Source organism: Acromyrmex echinatior, chromosome 12 (genome assembly GCF_024713525.1).
Source record: "Acromyrmex echinatior isolate Ae372 chromosome 12, ASM2471352v2, whole genome shotgun sequence".
Taxonomy (NCBI): Eukaryota; Metazoa; Arthropoda; class Insecta; order Hymenoptera; family Formicidae; genus Acromyrmex; species Acromyrmex echinatior.
The window spans coordinates 12383227-12410433 of NC_141863.1; the positions used below are offsets into that span (position 1 = coordinate 12383227).

A 27207-nucleotide genomic window follows, 5' to 3' on the forward strand; every position below is an offset into this window, starting at 1 on the left:
CAAAAAATTTTTATTTTTCATTCTAAGAAAAAAGATACATAATGGATATCATGGTCACATTATCTTCTCCTTAGCGACTAATTAAGAAAAGGCGTTCACCGTATCTAAATCTACGTTATTGTAAAAACTCTCTATTATCTTTGAAGTTCTATTATTGATACATCATTTAAGTGCATTCTCCAGGTTTATTTCACTAAAAAAAAATACAAATAGATGACCAGATGTATGATGCGGTAAAGTAAAATTTTATATTACATTCTGTGGCATAAAAACGTGATCAGTAACTCTTTGAAACTGAATGTATCATAAAAATAATAAAGTAATATTTTAAAAGTACATTACATTTAGTAAAATGCATTAAGTTATTAATATGATGTTCAATCACCATTATTAAGAAAATACAATATTATGTAGGAAGGAAAATATTTTCATGACAATTTGCTGGAAGGTATGGTCGCAGCATGTTTCTTATCTATGACACTTTTGAGATACACGTCCACGCGTGAGCGGTTCGGCCGTCAAGCGTCGAGCGATTGTGAAGGAAAAGTAGGCAGCATTTCAGAAATCGGCTCGAAATGCGCAACTAATTTCGAGCACATTGAAGTATACGTATATAATTTTTGAAATTTTATAAAAAGTATATTTGGAGTAATATGTTTATTAATAAAATTTAATAAATAAAATGTTATTTATTAAATAAAAATTAAAAAAGGAAAAAGCAGAATCGAACATAAGATCTCCAATATTCTGATCTTGCACCCAACGCCCGAGACCACGCGTTCTTGCAGATCACCTCGACGAACGCGATACATATAGTGTATGGAAAGTCGTAAACTATTGTATATCTCATCAATGTTTACGTTTTGAAATCATTTTTGCATTTGCATTTTTGCTACGTTAATGAGAAAGATATATGATTAATATAATTTAATAAAAAGAAAATGAAAGAATTTTAATTCGACAAAAATTGGAGATTTTCACATCTGCTGGAGTATTGAATATTAGTCCAAGAAACCGAAGTCTGTCAAAAAAAAAAACGGAGAACTGGCAACCGTGTTCGTGATTTAAAATTCTTTCAATTTCTGTTATTTCGATAGAGCGAGACAGAGAAAAAACAAAAATGGATAGAAGCTCCGATTGTAATCGGTGAGTCTCCGCGCGGACACGCCGAACTGGGCTCGCTAGCAAAACAATGAATCTGTCTCTGTCCTTCTCTCTGTGGTCGCTTGTTTCTAGCGACCGAAAATATTTTCTCGGCGATCTTGGCCGCTTGGCGTATATCATAAGGAGGAAAGAGACATTCTAGATAATACATCATTTTTATTAAATTATATTAATCCTTTGCCTATGATTTAAGTTACGATAGCGCGTGCCATAAGTAACAGCCTGGAACATGTTGTTTATGTTTGGCGATAGACGTACCACGGCTCTCATCAATGATACTTATGTGATGATTATTTATGTGATGCCCGATTTTTTTACCACGAGTCTCACACGATATTATAAGTGAAAGAGTTAATCATATACCTTTCTCATTAATATATAATAGCAAAAATGATTTCAAAACGTGATAGTTAACGAGATATAGTTTACGATTTTCTGTGTATTTTATGTACCACGTTCATAGAGGCGGTCTGCAAAAATTCAGCGTGGTCTCGGGCGTTAGGTGCGAGATCAGAATGTTGAGGATCCTATGTTCAATCCTGCTTTTTCCTTTTTTTCTTAATTTTTTTTTTAAACAAATAACGTTATTAATGAACATATTACTTTTTGATTTGTTAATTATAAAATTATATTGATTGACATCATCCTTATAATTATATTAATCATCCTTATAATTATATTAATCATCCTTATAATTATATTAATCGCACTTTTGCGATTTGATTGATTATCAGAATTTTCATTCGGATGATAATTATAAAAAAAACATTTCACAGAAAGTACTGATCGACGTAACATTATTACAGAAACATGATATTTTTGGATTTTTTCTAAAGGTAAATTAAAACTTTTAGAAATACACATATAATTTCAATAATTAAATAAAAATATATTTAGCTTGTAATATATGTTTGTTAACAATGTCACTTATTAAAAAAAAAAATTATGAAAAAAGAAAAAAGGAATTGATGAGATCTCTAACATTCAGATCTCGCATCTTACGCGTGAGACCACGCCGAGATCTTGCAAATCATTTCTACGAACGTGGTATATAACGCTCATGGAAAATCATAGAAATATCAATATCTCGTAAATAATCGTGTTTTGAAATTATTATTTTTGCTATTATACATAAATTGGAGGGATATAGGATTAGCATAATTTATTAAATTTTTTACTTATATGTTATCTATAATGTTCCTTCTCCTCTTAATTATACACATTGAGCGGCCGAAATTTTTCAGAAAGCATTTTCGGTCGCTAGAAACAAGCGACCATATAGAGCGAGCGAGAGAGAGAGAGAGAGAGAGAGAGAGAGAGAGAGAGAGAGAGAGACTCTGAAGGATAGACTCGCTGTTTCGTTTGACAAGCCCAGCTCGGCGTGCGGAGTCTCACCTATTATGTACAATCGGAGTTTCTATCCTTTTTTGTTTTTGCTCTGTCTCACTCTGTCGTACTTCTGTTTCAATAATTCGTTCTACAATTCAAGAATATGATTTCTATCGATTCTGGCATCATCGCAGCAAGGATGCATGATTCCTTTTCTAAACAACGATCCTGATATATATTTCTATATATATAAAAATATATTATTATTATAGCGTTTCCGATAATATATTGCTGGTTTATACAATGATTCATTCTATTTCTGTAATTAAATAGCGGTACTTCGCTTGTGCGCGATAAGAGGAATGGCGTTTCTTACTAAGTCGACATTTCGACATCCGAGTCGAATAAAAAATGTGCTATATACAATAATTTAAGACCTTGCACGTTTAAAATAAGTAGCTGGCGATTTACAGAAAACCTCAGAGAATAATACTATGTTTGCAGAAATGAGCTATGAGCTTTAATATAAAAGCAATGAGTATTCGAAAATTCCATTTGTATGCTACGTCTGCTATGAGATTGCCGCTTGTCGTTTCGACATCCAGCAGAAAGGAAGCTCAACCGAAACACACATCGCGTTCCGAACCTTGATATATGCATGTGTAAATAATTCAGTAAATAAAGTTTAGACATGTGTTGTATATATGTACACACACACGCGCGCGCGCGCGCGCATACATACGCACACGCGTGTGTATGTGTGCTATTATATATATATATATATATACACACACACACACACACACACACACACACACACACACACACACACACATACATATATATATATGTATATGTATATATATATGTATATTATTTTATATATATGCATCAATAATTTATTAAATAAAATGTATGTAAAAGACAAAACAGTGTAATTAAAATAATTATCTTCATTTGTATTCATATGTAAATAATATGGTATGTTTCTTGTTTAGGAAGAAATTATTTCAACAAAATTGAAATAACTAATATCATACTTATTTTATTATTTTTCCTCTCAAAAGAAAAAACTTTGATCAGGGCACGTTTATTGATATGGGCCTGAGTAGATCGATAATTCAGATCATTTCTATGGTTCAGCGACGCACTTTTCATGACAGCACCGCTGTCGGAATATCGTGGAACTAAAATACTGCTCAGTTTCATGGCTTCACGTCAATTTCACTCGTAATATACAAACGAAATTTTCGGATACACCTTTCTCTTATACTAAAGCTCCTACCGCGTTTCTAAAAGCATGGGATTGTTCGTTTAGGTTTTCCGCAATTCGCCAACTACTTTTCATGAACGTGCAAGATCTGAAACTCTTATATGCAACACATATTGTGATGTGTTGACTACAGAAGCCGATAACAAAACTGTAAGTCTTTAATTTTCTTTCGTTTTTCGTATTCAAATGTAGCTGGCGATTTGCGTTGTTGTCGATACTTTAATTGTGGAGAAGGATTTTTCAATCCATAAACACAGTTACGAGAAAGGCGTTTTTAAAATTTAATGATAAAACAGGACACTCTAGCATCCCCTTAAAGGTTACGCACTCTCGAACGACTATTTAAAGGCGCGCGAATCCGCGCAGTAACAAAATGTATTTCGCGCTGTGCCATCCTTCCGGTATTCGAGACTTGAGCGCCGAGCAGTTGCAGTATATACCGAAGCTTATAAGCTCTTACGCGTACGCGACTACATCGAACACGTCTGAGACAAGTTTCCGGAATACGTGAAGGCTGATTTGGAGATTCGAACCTATCGTCGCTGCGACGAACACAATCAGTTGTGTCAGCGGACGCACATCAACTCACCTAAGATAAAGGACTGTAGCGAATGTCAGTATCGCGCGGCGGTCTACTGAATCGAGCGATAAACGCGCTTTCTTTCGAGTTATATATTCCGGGCATTCAGCTTACGAAGCGATTAGTCAGAGATGACGCGGACATAAATTCGCTGGATGCGGCGTGCCGAGAACACGATAATACGTATTCTCGGAGCAACAATCTCTGATAGACACGTGGCGGACAAAGCTCGCTGATAAAACGCTAGGACGAGTCGTTACGAGAGATTCGGCACTGAGCGAGAGAATCGCCGCTGCTGCCATCTGAGCAGCTATGAAAGTTAAGACCAAGATCAACTTGAAACCGAAGAAGAAAACGACGAGGAAAAAGATGACGAAAAAGCGGATATTTCTGACAGCAAAACGTGGCGGCGCGTTACTAATCGGTAACGCCATATTGGCATTTCTGCCAATGTTGGGCGCGATCCTTGATCGACGGAGCGGCCAGCATGGCGAAAGCGGTAAATGACAGCAAAGCCGTGCGATGTCAGCTAGAAGAGCTACAACGTTACAATCGCACGATGGAACAGGATCGCGGACTATATCTCGCTCCATACAAAAAAGAACGCGAACTGTATCTCAGCCTGTACAAACGCGGATAGGGCGTAAAGAAAAAAAAAACGTCAAAGAGACAATAAAAGTGCCGTCTGACGCAATTGAACGAGCTCGCGAGACATATGCGCGTACCATATTTTAGAGGCGTTTTCATGCGTAACACATCGACGAGCGGCGCGCGCCGAAACGAAATGATATCCTGAATCTGGACAATGCGACGGGGCCCGTTACTCACTGGGTAGTGTACGCCAAGAGGAATAACCGCATCGTGTACTTTGATAGTGAGTTTCGATAATCTTCGACTGCCCAAGGAACTAGTGCGATATTTCGAGAACGGTGCTACGACAATAGAGTACAATCGCACGTTCTATCAGACTTGCAATCAGAGCTTCTGAGGACAGATGTGCTTGCGGTTTTTACAAACGGTCGATGCGCGTGAATTTAAAAAGCTCGATGAGGTGCTGTGAAATTTTAGAATTAGTATATCGAACGCTTTTCCCGTCATATCGCTGACGCTTACGTTGAGCGGGAAGAGCATCGTTCTCGCGGCGAATTACTTTCCCGCTATAGATTTGAGTGACGGTGATTACAAACTCGATCTGGTGATTTTTGAGACATATCACACGATACTGAACGAATCGAACAAGTTTTATTTCGCCAAAAACGACATGGAAATTACAATTCCCGAAAGTTCGTATGAAGTGACGAACATAATGAATTTTTAAAACGCGCCATTTTACGATAATGTCCGCGCTACGATGCGCTTGAAACCGTTGATGTAGTGCGTGGTGACAATAGGTATGTTATTTTTGACGATGATGCATGCACTTTCTATACCTAGTACAAGGTGTAGAACAATTTACGTCTTATTTGCCGGAAGTGACGTCACTGCAAAATAATGCACGCGTTTTATTTCAACAAAACACTTGAAAATTAGTGCATAGGTATAAGAACTTTTATACCATCTTTCAAGGCGGTACAGCGTATGGTACAGCGTATAATTTCAAGATTGCGCACTAGACTGAGGCTGATCTAACGTGTCTTGAGGTACTTAACCTTTCAAGGGAGTGTGAAAAGTCGTTAACTTGTTACCGGATAACACCATGTATTGGAAAGTACGTGCATTTGAAAGTCTAGAAAGCAATGGAGAGAAAAGAAAGCACTTTCTTTATAGATTGTGATGCAAATGAATTCATTTGTGACGAACAAAAATTTTTAAAGGTGCCTTTAAAGGTAAAAATCTGTAAGATAAGATCTATATTAATTTATTAAGATCTATATTTATTTATTACTTATTAAGTTATTTAAAATAATAAATACTAAATAACTGTCCAAATAATAAAGATAGGGCTACGAATCAAGCAAGGTTTTAATGCTAAATTATTAAAAAACAAACAGTTTATTGTAACACCCAATAAACGAGAATAGATTAAAATTTTCAATGCGTACTTTAAATCCATGAAAATGGATTAATTGGATTGAAATGAATTGGATTCGAGCTGACATTAGTTTAATATTCGAAAAAAAAACATTAAATTACAATATGTTACATGTCTTGTTCAAGATTGTTCAAATGAATGTTTGATTTTTATATTATATTAGATTAACATTGAAAATGTTATTTAATTCCATTTAGGATCGAAACGTCTGTTACAATAAACTGTTTGTTTTTTAATAACTTAGCATTAAGATTTTACTTGGCTCGTAGCCCTATCTTTATTATTTGAATTTTATAAGTTATTTAAGCCTTAGTTTCTATATTATTTTTATTAAATAACTGTTTTATTTTTTTAGTTAAAATACGAGCCCTGCTAATAACAAAATAAAATTTTACAGATGGCACTGTATAATTTGTTGTAAACCCAAAAAACATTGATGTATCTGTAAATCAGTTATCAGTGAATATTGATAACTCTTTTGACGCTATAATTGATTTACGACAATATAAACGATATTTTGAAAAATTTACTTCATCGACATTACTCTCTAGTCAGAACAGTTGTGATATAAGTAATGATGTCGGATCCGAAAGTTTTGGAAATGAAGGCATCGGGATAATTGTGTGAAATGAAAGTAGCACAAAATTCTTTTTGGCTTTATTTAAAGAAAAAAGAAAAGATGTAACAAACAAGAAAATAAAGAACCTTCAAAAAATGTAGGAAATTATAGCCACAGAAATGACTATAAATAGATATAGTGTTACAACACGAAGCTGAAAATAAAATGAAAAACTTAAACCGTTCGTATAAGAATATGAAAAATCATAATAAAAAACAGGATGGAACTGATTGTTCATACCGAAGGCATTTTACTATTCATAAAAAATAATAACTATATACATAGTCTGCTGGAAAAGTTTCTACAAACAATATGAAAAAAAAACATGTAAAATTCAGTAAAACATGTAAAATTCGGTGGCTTTACTGTTTTTCGAAATATTCGCTTTTAAAATCGATACATTTTTGTATACGCTCGAACCAATTTTCGAAGCATTTTTTCCACTCTGAGGCTGCAACCTTAGAAATCAGTGTATTAAATATTTCAACAGCTGCTTCAGGCGATTAAAATCGCTCATCTTCTTTTTAATGTTTGGGAATAAAAAGAAGTCATTAGGTGAATACGGACAATGAGTCATCAATTCGACATTTTTATTGGATAAAAAAATCACAGTTTGACGTGCTGTGTGACAGCTGGCGTTGTCATGATGAAGGATGATGCGACGATTTCGGTTTGTTCTACGCCATTCATTTATGACTTCGGCAAACAAATTATTGTATACCAATATTTACAGTCCTTCAATCCTCTAAAGCCACGGTTGCCACATGTCCGATATAACTGAAGAAACAAGCAATCATTTGCTTGGCAGCACTGCGTGAACGAACAACTTTTGTTGGTTTCATTTTGAAATATCCAAACAGTGGATTGTTGTTTACTTTCGGGCTCATACGAATAGATCCATGTTTTGTCCCCAGTAACGATGTTGTAGACCAAATTTAACCTCGGTTGAATTTCTTGAGCATTTCTTTGCTCCATTTAACACGAGCCTGTTTTTGAACTTCGATCAAATTGTATGGGATCCAATTGCAAAGTTTTCGTATGCTCAAGTGATCATGCAAAATCGTATGTATTGTTTTCATGCCAATGCCTAAGAATGCCTGAATCTCGCGGTATGTCATATGCCGGTCTCGCTCAATCATTTCATGCACAGCATCAACATTAGTGGCAACAACAGACGTGGATGAACAACCTTCACGGAATTCGTCACAAAGAAAGATACGTCCACGCTGAAATTCGGCAAACCAATTATAAACAGTTCTATTGAATAGTGTTTCATCCAGAAAAGCCAAATGAAGTCAATCGATGCATTGTTTCGGAGTTAGATTACATTTGTAATCGTAAAAAATCATTGTCCGAAAATTTTCACGTGAAATTTCCATTTTCTCACAAAATAACTTTTTTTAAAATACTATGCAAACAAAACTAATTGGCTTGGGTACAACTGAATTATAGGTTAAAAACGTCTAATTTTACGAATATGATAGTAGCAGAACGTTGGCGTCACTGGAAGTATTAGATTGCAGAAACTTTTTCAGCAGCCTACATATATATATATATATATATATATGTGTGTGTGTGTGTGTGTGTGTGTGTGTGTATATATATATATATATGTGGGATTGGAAAATATTACTTTTCTGTTACCTTGTTTTTGATATAATTCTTCCTCTTTTTCATGTAGGAAATTAAATGATATTTTAGGAAAAAAATATAACATTGAGCTTTTAATAGTATGAGGAAATAGAATCGGAATAAAATTAAAAGAGATCGAAGAAAGACCAGTATTATGTGAAGGTCGAAAAAATATCAAATTATAAAGCGTCATCTTCTCAGTATTTCGCAGGTGAAGATCTTGATATGTAAGTTTCGTAACTTTTAAATACATTATCAAATAAGCTGTATATTTACTGCATTTGGTACATTAATTGTAATATTTATAAACATTTAATATATCATATGTTTTTCAACTGTAGCAAGCAAGACGAAAATGATATAATTTTAGAGAGAGTATTAATAAAGAGAATATTAATAAAGAGAATTGTGATATCGTTACTGTAAATGCTAGAAATTGTACAAACATTGATAGTAGTACAGATGAAAACAATATTAGTCATGTAAAAACAAAAAAGAAAAACCAAAGTAACGTCGATATAATGAAAGATATCATTAGCACTATTCTGGAAGAATTCAGAATGAGAAGGAAGGAAGACTTCCAAAAAAAATATTTGGAATTGCAAGAAAACAAAACTGTAGTAAGAGAAGAAAGAAGTAATATTTTAAAGAAAAAAATTCTGTATTACAGGCAATTTTATCAGAACTAAAAGAACTCAACAACTCAACTTAGTTTTTTATTACAGATTATTACGTAAAGAATATTAACTATTTTATTATTTTTAATTTAAATATCTATGCATTGAAAACCAAATTCTATGTTACAAGCGTATTATTTTGTTTTTATGGTAGTTTATATGTATTAAAGCTACTCGTAACTCATTTTAAATTATAGGAAAATGTTATATGTTAAAAAGAATAAAATACAAATAAATTACAAATGTGTAGCGTATTATTTCTGTAATTACAATTTATTGTACAGTAACATTGTACAGTAAGTTTTAAACGAATAATTGTAAATGTTACAAAAGTCAAAATATCATATCGATAACAGTACATAAATCATTAATTACAATCGAGTTGCTAATTGCCGACAAATTTCATCCTTCACAATTTGTCCAGTTCTTCGTGTTCATATTGTGTTAACTGTACGTGCCAATGCTGGATCAGGATATGCATCATCCAATGATGGTTCAAAAATGTCCATGTCATTTGCATTTGCGATATTATGCAAAATGCATTGATAACTTGAACCATTCCTACAATGTTATGCAATTTAAAGTGGTACAATTGTTGAAATCGTTGCTTTAAATCTGCAAACGAATTCTCAGATGTAATTCTACAAGAACTGAGCTTCTGATTGAAACTAATTTGAGCACTTGTTAATTGTCCATTGTTTCTATGCGGTACGAGAACATGAGACAAACATGGATATGCATTATCGACTAGTATGTATTAGGTGTAGTAAAAATAATGGATTTCTTTTTACTACACCTAATATATACCATTTGCAAGGATAAATGAACAAATTTTTTCATTTTAAAATTGTAATTTACGAAAATGTTAAACATACATATTTAATATTATACTGTAGATAAATACCTCCACAAATATTGCTTAAACATTCATTTAATTCAGATTCATTAAAAAGCATCGTGTACAGATCCTAGATAATCTAAACAAAAACGTTAATGAATTTTCGTTGATGATTGACAACTTCTTGTAGTTATATTGAAAAATATTGCTTCCTATTAATGTGTGAATCAGGATTTTTTAATTATTTGTCTATACAAATATGGGTTCCATCCATTGAACCTGTATTACAAACAAAATATGTACTTGAAAATTAATTCGATAATGAAATCAATCAATAATAAAATTAATAATCAATGATTGATTGATTACAATATTATAATAACCAATAATTGAATAACTACAAAGAATAAAAAATTAATTAACAATTTATATTGTCCTCGTTCTATATAGAAAGGGAATAATATAAATTATTAATATATTATTGTTCTGTACTCTTCATTTTTAGCTTAAAAAATACATATATGAACAATAATATTGTATAATATTACAATTATATTGTTTCTTTCCCATTGTATCTTCAAAGTTCTTACCTATGAGGTAAGGTACCTATTTATCAGGGAATCCTGTGCGATTCCTATAATACTGCTGAGTTACTTCCATTTCTGCATTAAGCAATCTAATTATATTTGATATCGATAACAAAAAATCAGTTACACGGGTGATAATATTGAATAATGTGCTTAACGTGATTCCAAATTTATCTATTACATCTTAGTGTGATGTTGTTTGATGTCTAACAAACTATAAATAAGCAAGAACATGTTTTTCAGCTGTTATTGTGAGTCTACCAAGGTGTACAAGTATAAAATGCGGATTTTTTTTCCCAAAAAAACACGTTAAATTCGGAAGAATGATAAAAAGTGGTTTATTCAAAGTATGCTCCATTGCTATTTACATATTTTTCTCATCTTTCGGGTAATTTGTGAATACCACGCCAATAAAAATCTTCCCCTTTTGCCGCGAACCATTCATCGAGCCATTTTTTCACATCTTCGTACGAACCAAAGCGCTACTCAGCAAGTGCGTGACCCATCGATGCAAACAAGTGGTAATCGGAAGGAGCCAAGTCTGGTGAGTAAGCCGCATGGGCTAGCACTTCCCAGCTGAGTGCTCCCAACGTGTCGCGAACCGGTTTTGCCATATGTGATAGAGCATTGTCATGGAAAAAAATGATCTTATGTTGCCTTTTTCGATATTCTGGTCGTTTTTCGAGTAGCGAACGGTTCAAATCGATCAATTGTTGTTGTAGCGTTTGGTATTAACCGTTTCAGCAGGCTTTAACAGCTCATAATAGACCACACCCTTCTGGTCCCACCAAACACAGAGCATCGTCTTCCTGCCAAAGCGATTCGGTCTTGCGGTCGATGTGGATGGTGCGCCTGGGTCTACCCATGATTTTTTGCGCTTGGGATTTTCAAAATATATTCACTTTTCATCCCTAGTAACGATACGATGCAAGAATGACTTTCTTTTGTATCGTTCGAGCAAAATTTCATATGTGTTTTTGCGCCTATCCATCTGCCGACCTTCTGAATCTTTTCCATCTCTCGTAGGCGATTGGAAACAATTTGTTGACTAACGCTTAATTGCTCTGCGAGTTGTTTTTGTGTTTGTGAATCGTCTTCGTCCAACAATGCTTGCAATTCTACATCTTCGTACCTTTTTGACGATTTTCCGTGTTCCTTGTCTGCAACATCGAAATCACCACTTTTGAAACGCCGAAACCGTCGTTCACACGTATCTTGCGATGGAGCATGTTCACCATAAGCTTCTCGAAGTAATCGGTATGATTCAGCAGCAGTTTTCTTCAAATGAAAACAAAAAATTAATGCTGTCAGCGAATGCTCTTTATTTGGCACAAATTTCGACATATTGAACACACCAAAACAATACTATGCAAACACTTTTTCAATTTATCACTTATGCGCGTTTGACACTTGTTGATGGCATAAACGTAAAAATGGCATATACGTCAAATCTTTATACTACACACTGCATTGGTGCACCATCTGTTGTCCCCAAATCCGCACTTCATACTTGTACACCTGGTACCTAAGGGTACTATAAATATTATAAATGAATTAATAAAATAATTGTGATATTATACAATTATTATTATATTTAAATTACACAATTATTCTTCTAGTATAATAACATTATATTATTATAATATCTTATCTTGCAGAGTTACATAAATATTAGATCTTTCAAATCTATCAATTAGATCGTATGCAATCATTCGTGACAAGCAAAAATGCATAATAAAGTCTTTTTCAATGTATGCTCGAGTCATTTCCATATAATTTACAATTTTTACATGATTTATTCTTTGAATACCGTTAATAACAGGATTATAATTGCAAGTAAGTCATCATCATGATCTATGAAAAAATAATTAATTTTTCTATTGCATTAATGCAAAATATCAATCATGTAGCATATTGAAATAAATAATATAGTTGTGTTTACCATTGTGTAATGCAAGAAACGTATGAATTCTCTTCATCGGATGTAATGCTATCGTCAGTTTTTTTTATTTTAACTCGTAACTTTACTAATCACTTTTGAGCTTGCTGTTCACATGTGCATCCCATATTCCGAATAACATTCTATTTGAGAACTTGAACTCTGCTATACTGTCTGTACCGCGTGCACCGTGACAACATTTTAAACTGTAACATGTGCACTAGGTACAAAAAGTTCCTGCACGGTTTCAAAAAGAACATACCTAATAGCAACAACAACACTGATGACGATAATGGTGAGGATAGAGAATACCGGATTACCCTCCGCGCAAATTACAACACGATGAGATTAGATGTGCATACAGAATAAACTTTAGCAAACCTAACAACATTGGATCGCTGCTGGAATTCTCGTCGAAGCATATACTGCGACCGCAAAGATGGCACGAATTGGACGTCGATCAACATAACGTAAACGTTATCTGTTTATAATGTAACAGGCATGTACAGCAAAAGCGCACACATGATACACGAATTTTTGTCGAGTGTGCCGCCAAGATATAAGATATTGGAGAGGCCGGCGCAGATCATTTACCTGTCGATCATCACACGGAGCATTACTGATCTAACGATATGCGTCGTCGATCAGAACGGACGATTGAACGATTTTCGAGAAGAAGAGATCACCGTTAGATTGCACGTACGACGGCGACAGTAATAACACGAACGTGAGATGCTTGTGCTGAACGGAGCGCATGCAGAGAGATAATGCATTCTTTACAAGGCTGGTGATGTCACAGCTCAATAACACTCAACCAGCTACATCAGAAAAAAGAAGCTCAGCGCATCGAACGTTAAATTTTTAAAGTCTTTGGGAATCGCGGTGCGCAACTTTCAAAATGACTGCTATCCTAAACATTAAAGATGAACCAATCTTCAACAATCGCATCGTCAAGATTGAGACACACGTGAGTCACACGTTCAACCCATTCGCCAACACAATGTTCGGGAATAGCGACGAGATAAGAATACCCATACAGGATCTGTATACACTGCCGTACGAAAGCTTTCTACACGTCGAGGGAAAACTGACGAAGAACAGAGTGGTCGAGTGACTTTGGGAAATAATTGCGTCGCGTCATATTCGATGAGATTCGATACGAATTCAACGGTGTGGAGATTGACCATAACAGAAACGTAGGTATAACTAGCACGCTCAAAAACTATGTAACAGTATCATCCGACAGAAGTGTGATTATGCTCAATGCTAGCTGGGAAGCGCAGACTACTGCGGTCGAATATTTTAATTTTTGTGTCGCTCTATGTACTGCTAGAATTCTATGAAGATTACAAACGTGTGGTGATCAACGCTCATTACGAATTGATTTTAAAACGAGCGCATATCGACAACAATTGCTTGATGGGAGATCCGGTGACAGAACCGATACTCGTATTATTTAAAATATAGTGGCGAATGTCGCATGTATTATTGAGATAAATAAGCTGGCGATGGAGAACGGACGATATCTGAGATGGCTTTTCGCTCGTAGAATCTATACAAGTTTCCGCTCTTGCAGAGCACAATCAAGCATTCGTGGGTCATCAAAGGTGCGTTCCGTTTCTTGCATGAAGCGCACGAGTATTTAGTGCATGGCATGGAGTGTAGGGTACGTTCTATTTCTCCAATACACTCCATGCGATTTTAGTAACGGAATGGATTCGCAATGAATTCATGCAATGAACATGGACGACAATTTAAAATTGATTGAATTACAAATACATTTAATAAGTACATCTTCTTTTTTGACAAAAGCAGAAAATTTATATTTTTCGAGCAGTTGTGATTCACTTGAAAGTGAACTTTCAAGCGATGAAGAAACTGAAGAAATTGATATTTCAACTTTATATGCTATTCTTATGATTAGACGTACGAGAGGAGTGAATGTTTCTCGTGAAAAGTTAACAGATTACGTTGAACGAATTGTATCAGAATATTCACGATAACAATTCAAGGAACATTTCAGGTAAGTTGCAAACGGTGTTTAATACTGTAGAATTATTATATAAAAAGTTAATCTCTTTTCCTGGCAGGATGTTTCCTACATATGAAATAAATTGATACATATGAAATGATTTTACATATGATTGGACCAGCTTTATATAGAATCAATATAATGGGGAAAAAACCAATACATCCAGGAAAACAACTATTGATAACATTATAGTTATTATGGTTTTTAGCTACTCCAGATTCTTACAGGTATTTACTTTTATTCTTATAAACTGAGAGGATTTGGCCTGATTTTCCTCGGATAATGATAGTATTAACGGACGGACACGAGTCCGTCCGGACCGGTCGACGGGGAATTATCGTGAGGCGACAGCGACAGGGATTGAAATTATAGCGTGAATGGACTGCAATGTTTTATTTTCTTTTACATAGGAACTCAAAGGGAGAAAGAAAGAAAAGAATAAAAATAAAATAAAAATTAATGAATAATAAAATGAAATAATGAAATGAATTACCAAAGAAAAAGCGAGAGCGACCAGAGAATAGAGATATATCGACTTATTACTGAGATGCTCGTCGGTGTCCTCCGGCCATGTGCAAGATTAGTGATTCTTCAGCACTGACTCTAAATCTTTAAGTCTTGTTAACCAAATATGCAAGGTCGAATTTCTCCCGTATTGCTTCTAAACTCTGAATTTTTAAGTGTTGGCCGGTTAAGAAAATAAGAACTTCGGACCACTACATCCGTTCCCAGAAAGAAATTAAGAAAAAAGGCGCTGAGCCCCGCGGGGTTTTTATCTATCCTGATTAACAGCATACTGATTAGTGGATAGGTTAGTTAATTAGATGGTGAGGTTATTTCTTGCTTTCTAATTGATCAAGGATAGAAAAGAACATTGATCGGAATCTGTAGGGGAAGTGTCATCCGTAATTTTATGATCTTAAAATTTTTGAAAAAAGCGCACGTGCAGTACGTCAAGGAAGCGCACGTGCAGCGTTGACACGAGACCATCCAGAATCACCCCTGAACGTCGCATGTCGTTTTTTATGATCACAACTCGTGAGAATCGTCCGCGACTTGACCGTTAAAAAGTATCTTGGCGCCGGTCTTACATTTCCAATGACATATTTATTATTATTTTAGTCGCAGTCCGAAGGACACAAGCTCGGTGTCTTTTGGTCCTGTCGCTCGTGTACGTGCACCGATTTTTAGTTTATCTCGGAACGACATTTACGAGGAGATATTGGATTCTTCGTTTTAGTTTTTAATGTGGGAAAAGAAATTTTTTATAGTCTTCTTTAGGCTACAACACTCAACTTGTTCGTTATTCCCAGCTGTCTCTTTATTTTAACGAATTTCAAATCTCCACGAAAGAAAAGAGTCGTGGGAGTCCGCGGGACGTAAGAGTTATTTCTCATGCAATCTCGATGAAAATTGCAATCTTAGCATAATATATGAGTGCCAGAATTAAAATTAAATTAAATTGCGAATTTCCTGAAAGCTGAATGTATTCTAAATAAGATTTTTCCCGTATGTGTAATATTTTACGAGTGTATAGCAATTGAACACGAACTAATTGCGCACAAGTCAATTACAGCGCTAGGAAAAAAAATAAAAAAGAACTCCCTACGCTGAAGTCACTATGACTGGACAATTGCTAATGTGCAAGTAAATCACTCCCTTTTATTACATACTTGCTTTTAGACGATAGGAGACAGTTCTTCTTTCAGAGAAATAAGTTCTTCTTATTGTTCAATAGAAATATAAATCTCTGTTGAACAATAAGAACTTACATCGACTTATGATTATTAAATGATGATTAATTTTACGATTTAATTTTTTTAATTGTTTTCTAATCGTCTAAAAGCAAGTGGGCGTGAGAAAAAGTTCGTGGTGGTTTTTTAGTAAAATTCAAATATTTTTCTTAGAGTATTAAAATCAATTTATTTAACAAATATGCTCCATTATTTTCAATAATATTTTGCCATTTTTAGGACAGAGCCATAATCCCATCGCAATATAACTTCTGTGGTTTCTGGTCAAAAAACTGCTTCAAGTGATTTGTACAGGCCTCTTTTGAAGCCAGTTTTACATTAAGAGAATTTTAAACTGGTTTAGGTCAGAGACCTAAACAAATAATAGTCTGAGAGTGCTATGTCAGGATATCCACTATACGGTGCATTAAGACTTCCCAATCAAGCTCTCGCAATTTTTGCAGAGTTATCAAAGATGTGTGTGATCGAGCGTTGTCGTGATGAAAGACGACATATTCCCTCCTATTGATTAATTCTGGCCGCTTCCTCTCAATTGCTTGTTGTAATCTTTCCAGTTGTTCACAGTAGAGTTCGGAATTAATTGTTTAATCGGGCAATAAGCTCATAGTGAACGATTCCCTTCCAATCCCACCACACAATATCACCTTCTTCGTCGTCAATCCAAGTTTTGCGATTATTTGTGCCTTTTCTCTTTCGATCTTTGTAGAGTTTCGTATGATTATCGTATGTGATCCATTTTTCATCACTAGTCATCATTCTCTTCAGAAATGGCTCAATTTCATTCCGTTTCAGTAGCGTATCGCAAATGTTAATTCGGTCCATCATGTTTTTAACACTCAACTCGTAAGGAACCCAAACATTGAGTTTCTTTTTGTATCCAGCTTTGTATGAATGATTTAAAACTGTTTTGTGGTCGATGCCTAGTTTCCTGGCAATCTCCATAGTGCTCACATGCTTATCACGCGACTTTTTCTAAGATTTCATCGGACTTTTCAGTGATTGGTCGAGGGAGAGCGAGATTCATCTTTCACATCGAAAATTCCAGTACGAAAACGAGCGAACCATTTCCGTGCTGCTGATTTTGATAAAGTATCTTCACCGTAAATAGCACAAATTTTTTCACAAGCCTATGCAGCGTTCTTGCCTTTATCGTAGTAACTGCAAAATGTAACGAACTTTTCCTTATTTATTTCCATTTTCAAAATAAAATAACTTTTGATCCACTTCACCGATTTCAATCTTTTTCGGCTCAAAACAAAGGTTGAAATGTCATTTTTTAAACACACGTCTAGTGTTGTCAATGCGATTAGTAGTTACCGAGTGCTGAGCATTTAATGTCATCTAATGGGAAAAACGCTACGAACTTTTTCCCACATTCAATATAATAAAATATTACACATACAGAAAAAATCTTATTTAAAATACATTCAGCTCTCAAGAGATCCGCAATTTAATTTTATTTTCTGGCTTATATATTATGCCGAGATTGCAATCTTCACTGAAATTGAATAAGAAACAACAATATAAAGGATTTTAATGCTATTAATCATTATTCTTAACATGGTGAATACCTGAAATATTATGATTAAACATCTTGGATTACCTTTCTGTGCTTGTCTCTAATAAAACTTCTCGCCACAAATCTTCATCATTGATTATCTTATTTGCTTATTTATATTATTATTACCTGTGAAAGAAAAACACAAAGTATAGCTCACAAAGTATTAGGTGTTGGAATTAATTCGTAGCGTTTTACAAGTGATGGGAAGTACTTTCATTAATGTATTTTTTAATGCTTGTTCGAGATCGGTAATTCGAAAGAAAAGCAAGAATTCTTTCAGTCGATCGACATTAATTGTCATTGAACGCATGCACAAATTGAGCTCGTGATTTCATCTCAAACATGATTTTAATCCTCGTTAAAATCATCAAATTCGTCGTTCTTTGTTCTTTTTAAAAACAATTCGTTTTGCGCAACACGCAAACAAGTTGTCGTTACCGGCAACGGACAATCGAAAGTTCTAGAACGATTCAATTCGCGCACGCGAGCGCCGCGCTCCGACGAATACGTCACGCGCTGTCACCAATCCCACGCACGGATTTTCTGTCGCGCATGACTGTTACGTTGAACGTCGCTAGAAAAGAATCCAAAGCGCCAATCAATTTTGTACACCTAATGCCACGTAATAATTACGATTGTGGCAAATTTTTATTGGATTTTTCCCAAAAGGGAAAGCTCAGGCCGAAAGCAATAAATGCTTCGATCTCGCCGTCCTCCTTCTTACTTCCAAAAAGTTCTTAGAGTTCTTAGAGTCATAATCTCGCTTCGTAAAATCGCCGTGCTAACCGTTTAGTGAAATCGCTATAAACCGAAACTTTCGAGAAGCTTCGAGGAAAATCGCCGAGATTTTCCATCACCGCGATTCCAAGCTCAATTTGGAAAAGGTGACCGCATTTAATATTCTGTTAATCTGATCTTTAATTAATTATATCTTTTGACTTTGTAACTGAATACATTAAAGAAATTCTTTTGTTAAATTAAATGAAAACGGAGTTCTCTTCACTGTCGTGCATCATATCAACCTTGTGCCATTTTCTCACTCGAACCTCTTTCCGCGCGGTGCGCTCTCGCACAATGCTCATGTGAAATAAATAACATTCTTTCATTTAAAAACGCTACGAATTAATTCCAACACCTAATATATTTTCTTATTAGTAAGTAAAAGCAATTGAAAAATACTTTTTCAAAACTACAATTAATCTGATATATTGAAGGCTTCGATCCGCTTCCTGTCAATTAAGCTTTGGAGTATTTCAAAATTTTCACTGAAAACCTTTTGCCGTTTTTTTCCGGATGGAGAAATATTGAAATGTCTTTAACCTAATCTCTAGGTTATCTGATAGAAAGAGATTTCACTGATTAAAATTGAGGTTACATCGGCTGACTATCAAAACACAATTTACAAATATTACGATACATTTATGATCGCTGACGTAATATCTGGTCATGATCGCTGACGTCATATCAGATTTTAACAATGAATGTAAAAATAACTAAGAACGAAACGTGGACCCGAAAATCGAACCCCAGGCATCCTGCTACAAACTGTACATACATACGAGGGCAAGTCAATAAGTTTTTTGAAAAATATAGTGAAACACTTTTTTTTGATCGATTCATTTTTATTTCTCAACATAGTCTTTCAGCTCGATACCCTTGATCCAACGTTTCTCCAACTTTTTCAAGCCGTCTGAATAATATGATTTGTCCAACGCTTCAAAATAAGCCTCTGTTTCGGCGATGAGATGCTCTCTAGTGGTGAATCTCTTTCCTCCGAATCATTTCTTCAGGTTTGGAAACAGGAAATAGTTGCAGGGGGCTAAATCTGGCGAATATGCTGGATAGGAAAGCAATTCGTAGTGGAATTCGTTGAATTTGGCCATCAGTATCGGGCACGTGTGAACCCGTACATTGTCTTGATGGAAGACCCGAACGAGGTGCATCACATGTGGATGTACGACCACGTTTAAATTCTTTTAATTCTAATCGTATACAGTCGCAAACACTGATGCAGATGTACTATGAACATTATCCAATTCAGCTTTGAATTTTTTCGGCGTTAAACCTTTCATATGTAGATGTTTGATCACTGCACGAAACTCGCTTTTTTCCATTTTACAAAAAATACAAAGTTCTTTAATCATCTATAGAAATGAAACCACGCAATAAATTCCGCTCAAAATTTGACAGTAATCAGCTAAAAGATGCTACTTGTCAAAAAGTAATGTGACATGACACTACGAGTGTCCTCTGACAGATTTTTTAAGAACTTATTGACTTGTCTTCGTACACATTATTGATGCCGGTACGCGAATTCTTTTACGCTATAATTTCTTTGATCTCGCAGCTGTTGTGATCTCAGATCGCCGATCGGGATTCGAATTCGAGCATTTTCGGAAATCGGCGAGGAAAGTGGAAATCGTGAAAATTCGACGAAACCAGTCAATCAAAAATCGACCATAGTGCCGAACATTTCGAGCTCACTTGCGAATTTAATCTAAGTACGTTACAAATCTAAATATGTTACGAAAAGGTAGTTCGGCGATTAGCCCAAGGTGCTATAAAATAGCTCAAGTTTGCTCCAGGCGTAGCTACCACGTAACTCAGGGTATTACCCTCAAGGCATTATCACGAATCCGGGCATCTGCCCCTTAAACGTTCCAAGCGTAATTTGTTCTTTAAAAAAAACGTGAATTGTGCTGAATATTTCTCATAACGAGATTCTATTAAGCGGTATTGGCTTTGATATTGCGAAATTATTTCTTTTCATATTCGACGCACTGAGGAGAATATTGTAATATTATACATAAAACTTGTAAGTACAAACTCGAGTGATAATGTATTAATGAAAACCACGATTATAAGTGCGTAAGTTGCGTAAATGATATATGAGTGTGTGTGTTACGAAAAGTGGATTGCACCGAAACGGAGACAAATATACGTTTAAACATCTTATCTATTGTGATATTATCTCGATACTCCTGATGCGTCCAAAATTAAAACTACGGTGCAACCACGAAAGTGCTTGTGCCGATATACACAACATTTTGGTGCCTCCTGTGAGGTATTCTTCACACATACCCGAACAGACGAGATTGTGTTATACGGACTTCACGACGATCTGTTTCATACCAAGGACGACCTGCTTCATACGGTTAAAACGAATTTCCAATAGCGGTGCGGTTACTCAAGTGTAAATCGTTCGATACAATTACTACAAATCATATAATTATGGCCGAGAGACTCAAGCTTCTCGTGCAAAAGCAAATGTCTTTGAAAGGGCAAATTATGGGGTTAACGAATACTCTCGATAAAAGCCGAATCGATAATGCTACGTTAAAATTGCGTATTGCGCGGTTAACCAAATTATACCATATATACGAAGATTATAATGATAAACTCGCGGTCTTGGACTCCATTTACTTGGTCATCAATTAAGTCAAACATACAAGAACGATTTTATGCACTCGCAGGCAAGGCCGAGAACATATTAAATCCGACGAATACATTGGGCGCCGGTAGTGGCTTATCAAATGAAGTAACGCGAATCAATAACACGGTCACTATAGTAAGTAAACGGAAAGTAAAATTATCGGAAGCGCCGCTGCTCACATTTGACGGCAAATTTGAAAGTTGGTTCTCATTTAACGTGTATATGATCGGTACTCAATCGGACTTGTCAGATATTGATAAGTTGCATTATCTGAAGTCGTAATTGATGGGTGAAACCGCTAATAAAATAAGGATTTTTTCCATCGATAGAATAAGTTACTCTAGCGCGTGGACGTTATTAGAGCAGTCTTACGATATGAAGCGAATCCTGATTTCATGACATCTCTCGTTATTAATAAATCTACCCACGCTGGAAAGAAAGAACACAAGTAGTTTAAGTTGTTAGCTCGCTAATAATGCTTAATAGCATATTACATCGTTAAAAATCTTAGGAGTTACAATCGGTGTCTCGTAATGATAATACATTATATATGATAATACATTTACTTAAAGATAAATTGCGAGAGCTACGATGGACAAATGAGAAGCGACGTTAAAAAGAAACGAGTTCCCTAAACCTGATCAAATATACGAGTTCATATACAAAACGGTGGTCTGCGCGTCGCGACGTGAAAAAGCGAAGGTGTCAGAAACGGAGAATGATAAAAGCGGGCCTCCGGCTAAGAAGATGCAAAATGATCTCTCTAATTTGGACATTCTTGATAAAGACATTGGGCAATTGCGCGGTATGTAAGACTAAGTGACAAATTCAAACAATTGTTCGGGAACGCATCGAAGCAGTAAAAAACGCGAAACTCTGCTACAATTGCTTGCGCTCTCATCGCGGTTCTTGCAAATTCTCTAACTGTATGATGTGCCAGAAATGGCATTAATATGCTCTTGCACGACGATATCCGAGACTTGCGCGAAGATGTCCGAGGCCTCTTATATTAAACTTCGCAATCCAATTTGACAATTCGTTAATGGTATGTCCAACGATAGAGAAACGAGTCTCGCATCGATGTCTCATTGCGCTCAATTATTAACAAGCGCGTTAGTTTATGTTTGAGATCGTTTACGGAATATTATTAATGCTCAAGTGTTGTTAGACATATGCGCCACAGTAAATTTTATTTCTGAGAGTATAGTGAGGTACTTAAACGTGCCGGTGATCAAACAATCGATACTGATTGGTGCGATCAACGCCATGAGAACCGAATTAAAGGGAGTGGTACAGATGATCATCCAATCGTTGCATAACGATTTTAGCAAAACGCTGACATGCTTAATAGACCCAATCACAGATTTGATTTCATCTGAGACATTCCCGCGAGATTCACTCAAGTTACCTCAAATTATTAGACTAGCCGACCCGGAATTTCATAAACCACGTCCTGTCGATCTCTTACTCAGTTCCGGGGCAACGCTGTCACTATTTTCTGTCGAACAGATTGATTTGTCGTAAGAGGGCCATTTATATTTACAGAAGACGCGGTTAGGCTGGGTGCTCGCGGAGAGAACGTTGTCACAAGATACGTCGGAGTTCACTACATATCATTTAACGAGAGAACACATATCATTTAGAGAAGCAGAACAATTTTGGGAAAACGAATAAATTGCTCGAAATAAGCTAAAATCAGACGAGGAAATTTAATGCGAGGCATTCGTGGAAATTGTTTCACGCGAATCGGATGGACATTATACGATGCATTTGCCGTTTCATAGACCAATCAGATCAGAGTCTTGGTGAATCTCGTAATATCGCGTTCAAACGTTTAACGTCATTAGAACATAAACTTAACGCAGATGAGACATTAAAGATCGAATATGCTCGAGTATTCGAAGAACACTTAAAGTTAAAGCACATATCGTTAATAAACAACCCCGAAAACGACGGATTCTACACGTATCATGCGGTGATTAAGGATTCGAGCAGCACTACAAAAGTCAGGATAGTATTCGATGCGTCCGCGAAAACAAGTAACGGTATATCCTTAAACGCGCTGATGATAGGGCCCACAATAAGCTATTCGCGCATTTAATTTGTTTTCACACATATAAATATGTCCTCACGGCAGACATCGAAAAATGTCTTGTCAGGTACAATTGCATGAGAATGATTGAAGATACCAAAGAATCTTGTGGCGCATAGACGGAGAAAAAAACATTACTTAGGAAGGCTATATAGCGCATTAGCGATCAAATCGTCAAGAATTCATTCGTCATTAGACGCCCACTGTCGTATAACGAATCCGCCTTTCGCCAATAACGCGATTATTTCGTCTCTAATTTTGCGCGTCTCTTCGATTGTCTTCGCGCCGGTCATCTAGAATTGGAAAGAGATGCGAAACAAGTTGAATCTCGGTTAAGAGTTAACCGTGAGTTGTGGAATTGGACCTTACGTTCGGTGTTTCCTCGTCACCATTTTTAACAATCCGCACTATACAAAATCTTGCAGATGATGAGTATTATAGCTATCCCAGAGCAACAGAAATAACCAAGGCACATTTATATGTACATAGATGATTTGCTGAGTGGGCGTCTAATGGATTATTGACGATTTGACCGCCAACGCGCTATATAGCTCAATATTCAGAAATTTTTTGATCGCAATGAATGCAGGAGTTTTTATATTTGGTAGAATCATAATTTGGAGTATCCCGAACTGCAGTGAATGTTTTGCCACCTTTTTTTGCCGCCAGCGCCATTATATTGAAAAAACAGCAAAAAAATGGCACTTTTCAGAGTTTCTTCTCACTTTGACGGATCCTATCGCAAAAATAGTTTTCAAAAAGCTGAGTAAATTTTCTACAAATTATGTCTTATAAGTTTTTTTGTGCAATAAATTTTTTTCAAAGCTAGAACGCGGTAAAAAACATGCTTTGACGGAATACGTGCAGGAATTGTATTAAATAAGCCTTAAGGGGATGCTGGAGTGTCCTGTTTTATCATTAAATTTTAAAAACGCCTTTCTCGTAACTGAGTTTATGGATTGAAAAATCCTTCTTCACAATTAAAGTATCGACAACAACGCAAGTCGCCAGCTACATTTGAATACGAAAAACGAAAGAAAATTAAAGACTTACAGTTTTGTTATCGGCTTCTGTAGTCAACACATCACAATATGTATTGCATATAAGAGTTTCAGATCTTGCACGTTCATGAAAAGTAGCTGGCGAATTGCGGAAAACCGAAACGAACAATCCTATGCTTTTAGAAACGCGATAGGAGTTTTAGTATAAGAGAAAGGCGTGTACAAAAATTTCGTTTGTATATTACGAGTGAAATTGACGTGTAGCCATGAAACTGAGCAGTATTTTAGTTCCGCGATATTCCGACAGCGGCGCTGTCATGAAAAGTGCGTCGCTGAACTATAGAAATGATCTGAATTATCGACCTACTCAGGCCCATATCAATCAAAACGTGCTCTGGTCAAAGTTTTTTCTTTTGAGAGGAAAAATAATAAAATAAATATGATATTAGTTATTTCAATTTTGTTGAAATAATTTCTTCCTAAACAAGAAACATACCATATTATTTACATATGAATACAAATGAAGATAATTATTTTAATTACACTGTTCTGTCTTTTACATACATTTTATTTAGTAAATTATTGATGCATATATATAAAATAACATATACATATATATATATATATGTATGTATATGTATGTATGTGTATATATGTGTATATATATATATATATATATGCATATATAATAGCATACATACATACGCGTGTGCGTATGTATGCGTGTGCGCGCGCGCGCGTGTGTGTGCGTGTACATATATACAACACATGTTTAAACTTTATTTACTTAATTATTTACACATGCATATATCAAGGTTCGGAATGTGATGTGTTTCGGTTGAGCTTTCTTTCTGCTCGGATGTCGGAACGACAAGCGGCAATCTCGTAACAGACGTAGCATATAAATGAAATTTTCGAATACACTTTGTTCTTATACTAAAGCTCGTAACTCGTTTCTGCAAACATAGTATTGTTCTTTGAGGTTTTCTGTAAATCGCCAGCTACTTATGCAAGGTCTGAAATTATTGTATACAGCACATTTTTGACTCGGATGTCGAGTCTTAGTAAGAAGCGCCATTCCTCCTATCGGTCGCGCACAAACGAAGTAGTATTGCTATTCAACTATAGAAATGGATTGAACCATTGTAAATAAATCAGCAATATATTATCAGCCGGAAACGCCATAATAATATATTTTTGTATATAGAAATATATATCAAGATCGTTGTTTAGAGAAGGAATCATGCGTTCTTGATGTATCGATGATGATGCCAGAATCGATAGAAATCACATTCTTGAATTGCAGAACGAATTATTGAAACAGAAGTACGACAGAGTGAGACAGAGAAAAAACAAAAAAGGATAGAAACTCCGATTGTAATCGGTGAGACTTCGCATGCCGACGAGCTGGGCTCGTCGAACGAAACAGCGAGTCTATCCTTCAGAGTCTCTCTCTCTCTCTCTCTCTCTCTCTCTCTCTCTCTCTCTCTCTCTCCCTCTCCTCTCCTCTCCTCTCCTCTCCTCTCCTCTCCTCTCCTCTCCTCTCCTCTCCTCTCCTCTCCACCCCCCCCATCTCTCTACGGTCGCTTGTTTCTAGCGACCGAAAATGCTTTCTGGAAAATTTCGGCCGCTCAATGTGTATAATTAAGAGGAGAAGGAACATTATAGATAAAATATAAGTTTTAATAAATTATGCTAATCCTATATCCCTCCAATTTATGTATAATAGCAAAAATAATTTCAAAACACGAATTTACGGGATATTTCTATGCTTTTCCATGAGCCTTATATACCACGTTCATAGAAAAGATTTGCAAGACCTCGGCGTGGTCTCACGCGTAAGATGCGAGATCTGAATGTTAGAGATCTCATGATCAATTCCTTTTTTCTTTTTTCATAATTTTTTTTTTTAAATAAGTGATTGAAGACATTGTTAACAAACATATATTACAGGCTAAATATATTTTTATTTAATTATTGAAATTATATGTGTATTTCTAAACGTTTCAATTTACCTTTAGAAAAAATCCAAAAAAAAATTATTATATATACTTATTAATATGATGTTCAATCACTATTATTAAGAAAATAACAATTATGTAAGAAAGAAAATATTTTTATAATAATTTTCATGCTAAAATGTTGTCATGATAATTTTCATGTTGGAAGGTATGATAGCAGCATGTTTCTTATACTGTGACGCTCCTGAGATGCATGTCCGCACGCGATCCAGCGGTTCAGCCGTCGACTGTTGAGCGGTTGTAAAGGAAAAATAGGCAGCACCTCAGAAATTGGCTCGAAATGTGTAACTAGTTCTGAGCACACTAAAGTACACATATAATTTCTATAATTTTATAAAAATATATTTGGAGTAATATGTTGTCATTAATAACGTTATTTATTTAAAAAAAAAATTAAAAAAAAAAGGAAAAAGCAGGATTGAACATAGGATCCTCAACATTCTGATCTCGCACCTATCGCCCAAGACCACGCTGAGTTTTTACAAATCGCCTCTATGAACGTGGTACATAAAATACACGGAAAATTGTAAACTATATCTCGTTAACTATCATGTTTTGAAATCATTTTTGCTATTATATATTAATGAGAAAGGTATATGATTAACTCTTTCACTAATATCATGTGAGACTCGTGGTAAAGAAA

General features: G+C 35.4%; 2 long non-coding RNA genes across 2 annotated transcripts in view; one reads left to right on the plus strand and one right to left on the minus strand.

The window, feature by feature from the left end:
• The window catches only part of LOC147907924 (uncharacterized), a 112639-nt gene that overhangs the window by 81567 nt on the left and 3865 nt on the right, over positions 1-27207 (minus strand). The window lies entirely within an intron of this gene.
• On the plus strand, positions 50-27207 carry LOC147907932 (uncharacterized). The gene is made up of 2 exons (XR_015546954.1): positions 50-448; positions 26713-27207. It is a non-coding gene; the product is annotated as an uncharacterized LOC147907932 (long non-coding RNA).